This window comes from Echiichthys vipera (assembly GCF_963691815.1).
Source record: "Echiichthys vipera genome assembly, chromosome: X".
In the NCBI taxonomy this organism is placed as follows: domain Eukaryota; kingdom Metazoa; phylum Chordata; class Actinopteri; order Perciformes; family Trachinidae; genus Echiichthys; species Echiichthys vipera.
This window is the reverse complement of record NC_139825.1, coordinates 12,676,146-12,688,378: the sequence shown is the minus strand read 5'-3', so window position 1 is coordinate 12,688,378 and position 12,233 is coordinate 12,676,146. Positions and strand designations below refer to the sequence as shown.

At 43.5% G+C, this 12,233-nt stretch overlaps 1 protein-coding gene across 1 annotated transcript in view; it reads right to left on the bottom strand.

Moving 5' to 3' along the window:
- Positions 1-12,233, bottom strand: part of igsf21a (immunoglobin superfamily, member 21a) — a gene marked incomplete at both ends in the record, with an annotated part of 253,389 nt that overhangs the window by 69,972 nt on the left and 171,184 nt on the right. The window lies entirely within an intron of this gene.

Sequence of the window (12,233 nt, the reverse complement as noted above, 5' to 3'; positions counted from 1 at the left end):
TTGTCTTGTTTTGTTTGTAAACAGTGTTTTTTGTCTGGATTCAGGGCTGTCTTTCACCAGAGAACAGCTCATAAACATTCGGGTAACAACTCCGCGGGATTTGTTTCCCGAATTTCTGGCTCCCACATCGGTTCTGGTGAACTTTTTAGTCCAAGGTGCCCTCGCCTTTACAACTTTACGCCGTCGCAGGGGGAAACGAGCCGGTGCGCTCGTGCGCCTTCGCCAGAGGGGAAGACGCACGCCGCTACCTGGAATATTTCTCTCTAACGTGCGCTCACTGGGCAATAAAATGGACGAACTTCAGCTTCTGTTGAGGAGAGACAAGGACTTTAATTCATCCTCTGTTTTGTGCTTCACCGAGTCATGGCTGTGTGAGAACATCCCGGACTCTGCGCTACAGCTGGATGGATTCCAGCTTCACCGAGCGGACCGCAACACGCGGCTCTCTGGCAAAACAAAGGGAGGAGGTATTTTTTTCTACATCAACAGCGGCTGGTGCAACGATGTAACAGTGATACGACGGCACTGTTCTCCCCTCCTGGAAACTTTTATTATTAACTGCAAAGCCTTTGAATGTTGTCATTCGTCCAGGTCATCGTTATCCTCAAAGCAATTTCAGTCAAAAACAACTGGACTGGTTGTTTGTCTAGGAAGACGTTTCACCTCTCATCCAAGAGGCTTCATCAGTTCATGTACGCATCTGACCAGGCTGGGACTGGTCCAACTAACTGGTGTGGAGATCCAGGTATTTAAGTCGTGAGTGACAGTCGTTGGTGGGCAGTTGGTTTCGACTTCGTTAGTGCTCTATTGAGTCTGAACGACAGTCGTTGGGGTCACCTGGGCCATGTGTGAACAGTTGTCCTTTGAGGTTAGATTGTTGAATCTCCTGGGAAGGGATGAAAGGGCGGCATTGTAAATTGGAGATAAGTGGTGTCTCAGACCCCCTCCTCTGTTTAGCGATGGTTTCTCCACTTTTACATAGATGGCTTCTTTTACTCCTCTTTCAAACCATCTGTCCTCTCTGTCCAATATTTGGACATTGCTGTCATCAAAGGAGTGGGCTTTCTCCTTGAGGTGTAAGTGGACAGCCGAGTCCAGGCCTGAGGAGTTAGCTCTCCTGTGTTGGGCCATGCGTTTATGCAGTGGTTGTTTTGTTTCTCCAATGTAAAGATCTTTGCATTCCTCGTTGCATTGGACAGCATAAACCAGGTTGCTTTTGTGGTGGTGTGGTGTTCTGTCCTTCGGATGTACTAGTCTCTGTCTGAGCGTGTTACCGGGTTTGAAATACACAGGGATGCAGTGTTTGTTGAAAATCCTCCTGAGTTTCTCCGATACCCCAGCCACATATGGGATGACTATGTTGTTTCTCCTGTTATCTTTTTCTTTCTCAACCACTTTGGTTTTCTTTCTGGAGGCAGCTGCCGTTTTAACAAAGGTCCAGCTGGGGTAGCCACAAGTTGTGAGGGCGCCTCTCAGGTGCTTGCGTTCTTCCCCTTGAGCTTGTGAGCTCAAGCCCACGCCACATCCAAAACTCCATGGACTTTGTGAACAAAGTCCGAGACCTAAAAATGGATCCAGATGAAACCATGGTGTCCTACGATGTGACTTCCTTGTTCACCTGTATTCCAACCATGGAGGCCTTGGCCACGGTAAGAGAGCGGCTCACACAGGACAATTCCTTACAAAACCGAACAAATCTCAAACCAGACCACATTTGCCAACTTCTGGATTTGTGCCTGAATACCACATATTTCCAGTTTAATGGCATTTTTTACAGACAGAAACACGGCTGTGCCATGGGTTCACCAGTATCCCCTATTGTGGCAAATCTGTACATGGAGGAGGTAGAGGGCAAGGCTTTGAACTCCTTTAAAGGAGTAACCCCAAGCCATTGGTTCAGATATGTGGACGACACATGGGTTAAGATCAAATCCAAAGAGGTGCAAACTTTTACTGAACACATCAACTCAGTGGACAGAAACATCAAGTTCAACAGAGAGGAAGTTAAGGACAACAGCTTGCCCTTCTTGGACTGTGACGTCCATATGGAGAATGACAGGAGCCTCCACATAGGGGTATACAGAAAACCCACTCACACGGATCAATATCTACTTTTTGACTCTCACCACCCTTTGGAACACAAGCTTGGCGTTATCAGAACACTGCAGCATAGAGCTGATAACGTGCCCACTAGCTCAGAAGCTCAAGGGGAAGAACGCAAGCACCTGAGAGGCGCCCTCACAACTTGTGGCTACCCCAGCTGGACCTTTGTTAAAATGGCAGCTGCCTCCAGAAAGAAAACCAAAGTGGTTGAGAAAGAAAAAGATAACAGGAGAAACAACATAGTCATCCCATATGTGGCTGGGGTATCGGAGAAACTCAGGAGGATTTTCAACAAACACTGCATCCCTGTGTATTTCAAACCCGGTAACACGCTCAGACAGAGACTAGTACATCCGAAGGACAGAACACCACACCACCACAAAAGCAACCTGGTTTATGCTGTCCAATGCAACGAGGAATGCAAAGATCTTTACATTGGAGAAACAAAACAACCACTGCATAAACGCATGGCCCAACACAGGAGAGCTAACTCCTCAGGCCTGGACTCGGCTGTCCACTTACACCTCAAGGAGAAAGCCCACTCCTTTGATGACAGCAATGTCCAAATATTGGACAGAGAGGACAGATGGTTTGAAAGAGGAGTAAAAGAAGCCATCTATGTAAAAGTGGAGAAACCATCGCAAAACAGAGGAGGGGGTCTGAGACACCACTTATCTCCAATTTACAATGCCGCCCTTTCATCCCTTCCCAGGAGATTCAACAATCTAACCTCAAAGGACAACTGTTCACACATGGCCCGGGTGACCCCAACGACTGTCGTTCAGACTCAATAGAGCACTAACGAAGTCGAAACCAACTGCCCACCAACGACTGTCACTCCAACGACGGGCGTGGGCACTTGGAGCACAAAGGGTGTCAGTGACATCATCGGCCTTGTGAGAGGTTAAATACCTGGATCTCCACACCAGTTAGTTGGACCAGTCCCAGCCTGGTCAGATGCGTACATGAACTGATGAAGCCTCTTGGATGAGAGGTGAAACGTCTTCCTAGACAAACAACCAGTCCAGTTGTTTTTGACTGAAATTGCTTTGAGGATATTAACTGCAAACCATTCTACACCCCACGTGAGTTCGCTTCCTTCATTCTGGTCGGTGTTTACATTCCACCGGAGGCCAACGTGCAGGACGCACAGCGCGCGCTCGCCGACCAAATACTAGAAGTGGAGCGGACCAACCCGGACTCCTTAGTTATTGTCCTCGGGGATTTTAACAAAGGTAACCTCAGTCACAAATTGCCCAAATACAAACAGTTTATTAAATGTGCAACCAGGGAGGGGAACACTCTGGATTACTGTTACGCAACAGTCAGTAACGCCTATCACGCCGTCACCCGCGCTGCACTGGGTCACTCTGACCACAACATGGTCCACCTGATTCCTGCCTACAGACAAAGACTAAAACTCTCTAAACCTGTGGTGAGGACATCAAAGAAGTGGACCAGTGAAGCTGCAGAGGACTTAAAGGCGTGTCTGGACTGTACTGACTGGGATGTTTTCAGGACTGCTTCCACCAGTCTGGATGAATACACAGAAGCTGTGACCTCATACATCAGCTTCTGTGAGGACTGCTGTGTACCAACAGAGCAGAGTACAAAGAGGCCAAGTACAGGTTTAGCAGGGCGGTGAGGGACGCTAAACAGCTGTACTCCAAGAAGCTACAACATCAGTTCTCCTCTAACGACTCTGCCTCTGTCTGGAGGGGGCTCAGGCAGATCACCAACTACAAGCCAAGAGCCCCCCCTGCCGCTAACGATCAACGACTTGCCAACAACCTCAACGACTTCTACTGTCGCTTTGAAGATCACCTGGACAGTACTCACACCACCCCCCACCACACTACCCACCAGCTCCAGCCCATCAGCTCTTCTCCCCCCACCACCACAATAGAGACTGTAAACCTCCTACCACCACAGCTGCCCCTCCCCACCCAACCTCCACCGACACCTCTGTCTGTCCTTGAGAGAGACGTTAACAGGCTCTTCAAGAGACAGAATCCCCGCAAAGCTGCTGGGCCAGATTCCGTGTCGCCATCCTGCCTGAAGCACTGTGCAGACCAGCTGTCTCCTCTGTTCACGGACATCTTCAACACCTCACTGGAGACATGCCGTGTGCCAGCTTGCTTCAAGGCCTCCACCATCATACCAGTCCCCAAAAAACCAGGACCCACTGGATTAAACGACTACAGACCTGTCGCCCTGACCTCTGTGGTCATGAAATCCTTTGAGCGCCTGGTTTTGTCCCACCTCAAATCCATCACAGACTCACTCCTGGACCCCCTGCAGTTTGCCTACAGAGCCAACAGGTCTGTAGACGATGCTGTTAACATGGCAACACACTTCATCCTCCAGCATCTGGACTCTGCAGGATCCTACGTCAGGATCCTGTTTGTGGACTTCAGCTCTGCATTCAACACAATCATCCCGGCTCGTCTGCAGGACAAGCTTTCTCAACTCAACGTGCCAGACTCCACCTGCAGGTGGATCACCGACTTCATGACGGACAGGAAGCAGCACGTGAGGCTGGGAAGCCTCACCTTGGACTCCAGGACGATCAGCACCGGCTCTCCTCAGGGCTGTGTTCTTTCTCCCCTGCTCTTCTCCCTGTACACTAACAACTGCACCTCCAGTCACCAGTCCGTCAAGCTCCTTAAGTTTGCGGATGACATCACCCTCATTGGACTCATCTGTAGGTGCAACCGGCACCCAAAGATGATTGTTCATTTTCTGGATTAACTCGAACTGTCAGTTTGATTAAAAGTAGGCCCACAGCCTGCTGGAACAAAGACCAGGCCCAAAAGTTTGGCTGCCATGCCTTCTCCCCCACAACAGGTCACACCCAGGTGTGAATTCTCCAAGGCACCCAAACTGTTCATTGGCTGAATTGACCACTGACTATGACATCACCTGAGCCTATATAAAGTGAAGCACACAATCTCTCACTCTCTTGCTCCCAGATCTTCCTCCCTCTCTCTCCCGGATCACTCAACTCGACGCGGTCCTGCGGACCTGGCCTATGGCGTGGGATCACCAGCAAGGTTAACCAACCGGTTATCCTCAACTGAGCACAGCACAGAGCGATCTGTTTCCTCTTTTGCCTAAGAGCCACAAATAAGAAAAGAACCTCTTCACCACGAAGCTTCCTCTTCAACCAGCCACTGGCATCAAGCAACGCAAAACATCTTCCAACTCATGGACTGGTAACTAATCACCAACTGGGCATTACTACATGTTATAGGACTTTATGAACGGCTAGAAACAATTGTAACCTTGTCATAAGAACTGAGAGATCAGGCTTCTGGCCTTTGTGTAACAAAGAGAAGGTTCACACCTTCTCTGCAGGGGTCCCAAGCCCCCCCCTCTTCTCTTTGTCTCTCTCACACACACACACACACACACGCACACACACACACACACGTTTGCTGTTAGCTTTAGTTAGTTTATTGTGTTTTGTTTGTTGCATTTATTAATCTGTTAATAAATGTTTGTGTTTACCATATGTCTGATTATTTAATATTACACAAAGATGAATGAGCCAGCTTCTACTAAGAAAAGAACTTTTAAATCCTTCAACTAATTAAACTATTACATTTATCGGTGTTTAACCCTTAATTAGTAGTTTAATATATTTTATGAGACTTAAATATTAGTTATCACTCCGTCTATGACGGTGGTGCCCCGAGGAACTCTGGTTTGACTAGAGTCATTTTTATTATTATCTTTGATAATTATTGGTGATAACTAATATTTCCTTGATTAACGATAAGTTTATTGAGAATACTTAATCTCATAATCTGAACGTGAGTCAAGGCCCTATATTTGATTAGTTCTCCGTGTGATGTTTTTAATAAATTGAAGTTATTAATTTTTAGTAATTTTTCTTTTGTTAATTTTCCTTATCACATATTTCATTTGATAGTCCAACTATTGATCAAATTAAACCCAAAGTACCTACATTGGTGCCCCATGTGAAGGTTAGTTATGTTGGCTTGGCAATAATTCATAATTGTGTGATATTAATATTCGTCATATTTTTGGACATTTTACAATTTTTGGATTTTTCATTCAAAATTTTCCAAAGTCGTTCCATTTAACCCCACTTGTCTTCCACAGGAGTAGACATCCAGCTGTACTTACAAACAAGTATAAAGTGGTGTTATTTGATCATTCCAAATTTAGCTAAAGTGATTTGAGAATATTGATAACCTCTGTAAGCCTGATAGTTACCTTTAAGATTTTGCTATTGCTGCTAGCTATTGAAGTTTGGTTTAGCATTTGAATATCACATATTCAATGCAATCTAATAAGTCTTGTCATAAGTTGTTGCTAAATTAAGTGCTCCTTCCCATTTACTCATAGCGTGCCCCCGGCCCTATGAACCCGAGAGCTTGAACTGTTGGAACTGCCTTGCATTTCAACCTGAGTGGAGATAGATAGAGCCACAGTGTGCTACCAGCCCTGTGAAATAAAGTTACATGCCCAGCTGTTTCTTCCATGTGTCTCAGCTTGAGTAGTACTTTACAGATATAATTCCCTGACTGACGGCCCCGCATCTCAGTTAGTGTAAATTCTGGTCCCTGAATCACATGGTGCTGTAGTTGTCCCTCCCAGGAAGCAAGCTACCCACATAGTGTAGACCAGAGGAACTGTTGTTTTAGGCTAGTGTACTGCCCAAGTCACATCACAAGGTGTCTGCCAAGCAACACCAGAGCCAAAACAATTGCATTGTTGTACTAAGACAACAAGTTTTATTCTCACCTTCCATTTTAAACAATGGAGAACCCATGTGTAGAGAATTTCATTTCTTCCCTAGCACAGAGCCTTAAACCTGGCTACCCTGAGTTCATTAACACATTGAACTTAAGTGAGTGCAGGAAAGAAATAGAATCACTTCTTAGCGACACATCCAAAGGGTCAGTGTTGAGATGTTTGCTCCTGAACTTTCACCGGCAAATTAACATTGTCTGTCAGAGCAAAACAGCATTAGAAAAGGAGATAGAATCCCTTAAAGCTCAAAATGCTAATCTCATTAGTGAAGTTCAGATACCAAATCACAAAGTCCTGCGTTATTTAGAAGATTTGCACTCAGTTGTTAGGGCTCAGAACAGAAACTCTTGCCCCACCAAAGTCGTTCAGCCATGCTGATTCTGGCTTTTCAAATTCAAATTCCTCCCTCAATGAGAGATTAACGCCCTCTCCAGAGCAGACAAAGGAAGTTCAGTCCTGCTCTACCTCCTCACTGCATCACTTTGAGAGTGATGACAGAGAGAGCATAGTCTTGCCTTCACAAACGGTGACCTCACAATGTCCCCGCCTTGAAGAGCTTGAGCTTCTAGCTAAAGATATGGACGTGTTTGATCCAGACAACTGCGATCATAACATTGAGGACCATTTTAGGGAATTAGATCAAAATCTAATTGACCTGCCCAATGCAACACAGAGAGAGAAAGTTAAACTTGTGTGGAAAACCAGCTCAAAAGCTGTCCGCAAAGTTATACAGTCTCAACCTGCCAGAGTCAGAAATGACTACAATGAGCTCCGTCAACACTGACAGAAGAATTTGCTTCTACTGCAGACGAAATCACTTCTTTGGTTGCAGCTAGTCAAATTAAACATTCCCGTCAAGAGAGTCCCAGAGACTATTATAGACGTTTGAGACACGTATACTTTCAGGGAAGGAATGCACCAGGCTTAGAAGAGAACCCAACCTTTAAGTCCCTGTACTTGCAGAAAATTCATCCCTCTATACGTACGCACGTTATTCTTGAGACAAGAAAGATAACCTCTCTCTAAACGAGGTTAGGAAAATAGCACAGGTGGCTTGGGAAACTGCTCAAACACCGTGAGGTCACACAGACCTTCTGTCTCAGAACCTCACCCTCAGAACAGATCGAGGGGGGAGGGCAAAAGACAGCATAGGGACGCAGAGCGTAAATGCCATGTCCGCCAGCTGCCACGGGATAGTCATGCCCACAGCAGGAGCTGTAGAAGGCCATATTCTGAGATTCTGGCCCAGCATTACGACCTGCCACCCCACCGCTCAGGTGATGACCACAGCATCTCTGACCGCAGCTCAGAATCCAAGAGTGACAGGGCGTGTCTTTCCGTACACGGCCACAGGCAGCGTTACAGCCCTGAGTCACGAGTTAAGAAGAACTTCAAACAACAGAGCTCCAGAGTCCGCTTCTCTCGGTTCTGTAGGTAACAGTTCGTCTGTACTGATAGTAAGATTAATGCAAGCTCAGCAGCCTTACCTTTCTTACAGTAACATTGGTAAACTTTGATTTGTTAGCAGCTGCAGCAAACTCAATAAGACCCAAATTGTAATTGGACTTAACACCATGTACAAACTTTGCAAATACTTTTGGATCAGCTCCTTGTGTTTTGTAATAAGCTCACTAGTAAACACTAGTTTGGGACACATCATGATTGATAAACCAGTCATACACCCTAAGACATTTACATTACTAACACTTCTGTTCTCACTATCCTGAAGAGTAGCTGAGATACAATGTTTATTTTTTTTGTATAGTGCCATTGTCATATTTAGATTTTGTTATGTAACTTTTGTTTTTGCATAGCCAATATGTAGTGTTTAGCCAATTCCCAGTTGGTAAATAATAGTAAATAACTGCCCAAAATGTTGCAAACACTAAATGAACTGACAAATGAACTCTGTATATCTATGGACTGTGAAAGCTGCCCTTTAAACCGCACATCAGGTGCAGTCTCAAGGACATCGGGGGGATATGAATGTGCAACCTGCATCCCAAAGATGATTGTTCATTTCTGGATTAATGTGAACTTTCATTTTGATTATGAGAAGGCCTCAGCCTGATCAAACAAAGGAAAAGACTAAGCCCAAAAGCCTGGTAGCCTTTGTCCCTGAGCACATGGTCACAGACAAAGGCCCGCCATGCAACTCTCCCCCAACAGGTCACACCCAGGTGTGAACTCTCCAAGGGACCCCCAGACTGTCAGTCCATTGGCTGACCTGACCTCTGGTGATGACATCACCATTGAGTCTATAAAACTGTAGGACGTCTCCTGCTCACTCTCTTTCTTGGACTCTCTTTCTTCGAATCTCCTCGACTCGACTCCCTCTCGCACACACACACGCACACACAAACACATTTGCTGTTAGCTTTAGTTAGTTTATTGTGTTATTTGTTGCATTTATTAATTTGTTAATAAATGTTTGTTTTTACAATATGTCTTTTTATTTAATATTACACAAAGATGAATGAGCCAGCCTCAACTAAGAAAATAATTTTTAAATCCTTCAACTGAATAAACTATTATATTTATCGGTGTTCAACCCTTAATTAGTAGTGTCATATATTTAATGAGACTTTTATATTAGTTGTCACTCCGTCTATAATGGGGGTGTCCCGAGAAACTCTGGTTTAACTAGAGTAATTTTTATTATTATCATTGATAATTATTGGTGATAGCTAATATTTACTTGATTAACGATAAATTATTGAGAATACTCAATCTCAATCTGAACCTGAGTCAAGTACGTACAATAAGAAGGTAAATGGCATTCCACTGAATTGGAGGAATCCTCTACATGCAGCACCGATTTTTTTTTTTTACTGGTGAATGGTTTTTTATACTTTCTGTATGTATTTAGCTAAGAGTTTATTGGTTATATTATATTGTATTTTTCATACCTCTCATGTGTTTTTTGCAAGCTGCTGGAAATTCAATTTCCTTGCGGGAGTCATCCCAAAGGGATCAATAAAGAGAAGTCTAAGTCTAATAGCATGTAAGTCATATTCACATTACTTTAGCTATTACTATAGTTACTGTTACTTTTCAAATGCTTGCATCTCTGGAAGTGTGTTTCTGTTTGTCTGTCTTTGTGTCTGTCTTTGTCCCTCTCTGTCCATCTCTCCGTCTTTTCTCTCTTTCTCTCTTCTTTTCTTCCTCCCCAACCAGTCAATCCAGATGGCTGTCCTCTATAGATCTGAGTCTGTCTGATGCTCCTGCCTGTGAAAGGGAAGGTTTTCGTTTCCACCGTACTCAATGGGGGAATTGTCGGGTCTATGTAAATCATGAATAAGTCATAGCGTGTGATCTATACCTACTCTTTAAAGTGTCCTTAGATAACTTTTGTTATGATTTGGCACTATAAATAAAGTTGAATTTGATTGAAATTGAATTGAATTGGAGTTAGCGGCTAATCCGGACAACTAGCCTCCGAGGTTAAAGTGAGGGCCAGCGGCTAGCTGTCACTCAAGATGCTGCACCCCTAATTATTCATAAACTTTAACCTCCAATAATATAAAACTAGCCTGGTGCAAAATGATTTACCCCCTCAGTGTTGTCATGGAGATATGACTTAAAGATACAGACTAGAATGTTTCTGTTTCTTTTGTACCAGGCCTTAAATAGGTTTAATTATGCCATGAAAATGGCCTGTTTAACATGGGGGTTCAATGCGAAATTGCTCTATTGTGCAAACTAGTGGCCCTAGTGGCCACTCAGAGAACTGCAGTTTTTGGCAATTCCTTATTGGATCAACCAGGAAGTCTCTGTGGTCGGGGCTTGATTTGAACACATCTACTTGCTGGGGAGTGGTTCATTAAAATATTTATCACAATCTCAAGCATGATACTGGTTTTGCTGCACTTTGCTACACTGCTGCTGTTTCCAATTCACTTTGAAGGGGAATGTTGGACAATGGACAATGCACTGTCCATGACCTGCATGCATAATTGATGGATTATCCTTCCTCAATGACAATAATGTCCTTTTTCGAGGCCGGGTGCGAAAAAATTTCATTAAATTGAATGCACTGTGACCGTGCTTGAAGATATAAATTTCCACCAAAATAAAAACAAACCAATCAAATCTGATCAAACACACATTTCAGAAAGTTCCCAAGAGGCCGATCCGCTGAGTTTTTGAGTTAAACACTTATTAAAACACATTTTCTTAAATTAAGTTTTGATTGGTCTTTGCTTGGTTATGGATATTTTATGATTTAGAAACATTTATAAATTAAAATGTACCAAGTTCTCAGGGAAATTGAAATGAGTGTCAGTACCCCAAAACATGATTGGACAAAGTAGATCCATTAACTTTGATCAAGAGAACACTTTTAATCTTAGACAGTTCTTTGTTAAGAATATATAGGATGATAAATAAATGATATAATCATTTATAAATAGAATTAAATAGGATATTAGCAATTAAAAGTAGATGGAAATTATGTAGATTTTTGTAGTGCAATATTGAGATTATTATTATTATTTCTATTGAAAGAGGCAAACTTGTATTTTCTCCACTTCATTACTGTGGTGCATCCATCAATATTTATGGGGCCCAGCAAATATTATCACTGACATTCACACTCATCACAAAAAGATAAAATCCACAAATCAAAGTACTAAGCCTAGCCTGTTGAAAAATGCTCTTTCCTCAGCTTTGTCTTGTCACACAACAGTTTTGTTGATCTTATATTTTTGTTTGTTTGTCTGTATCAGAGGCGATTACATGAAGCACTCCTACAATTCAAATCGGAAGCTCAAGATAAATACACTACATTACAAAGCAAGGGGCACGGTACGGATGGACCGTGTGAGTGCGCCCTAACTCGGTGGAGCTCCTGGCCTCCCTCTGTGCCATAATGACACCCCGTTTTCAACTTCCCACCTCTAAAGTTCTGATAATTAAGTGAAAATGCTATAAAGTGTCTGAAATGTTTCCCAGTAACCAGGGCTGAATATGCTTTAACACCAGAGTATATATATATTTATCCATCTTTCACTGTGATTACAAATTGTTCCCTGTCCATATTTCTAATTTTTTCTATTTTGACAATTGCATCTTTGAACATGTCGGTTCAGAGAATTTGTCATAACTTCCTATGGCAGCTAATTCTGTCACATAAATGCAGCATCCCATTTTCTACTTGAGCTACTTCACACAGCAGATTGGCAAACATTCTCAATTAAATCTGGAGCATTTGCTTCAAGACATAATGGGGTTTGTTTCAAGGATGCATTTAATTGCTAAACTAGTTTGAAATTTCATTGACATTCCAAAGGTGATGACAGCCATTGGATTGGCCTGCACTGTAACACACGATTAGGCGGAGAAAAGTG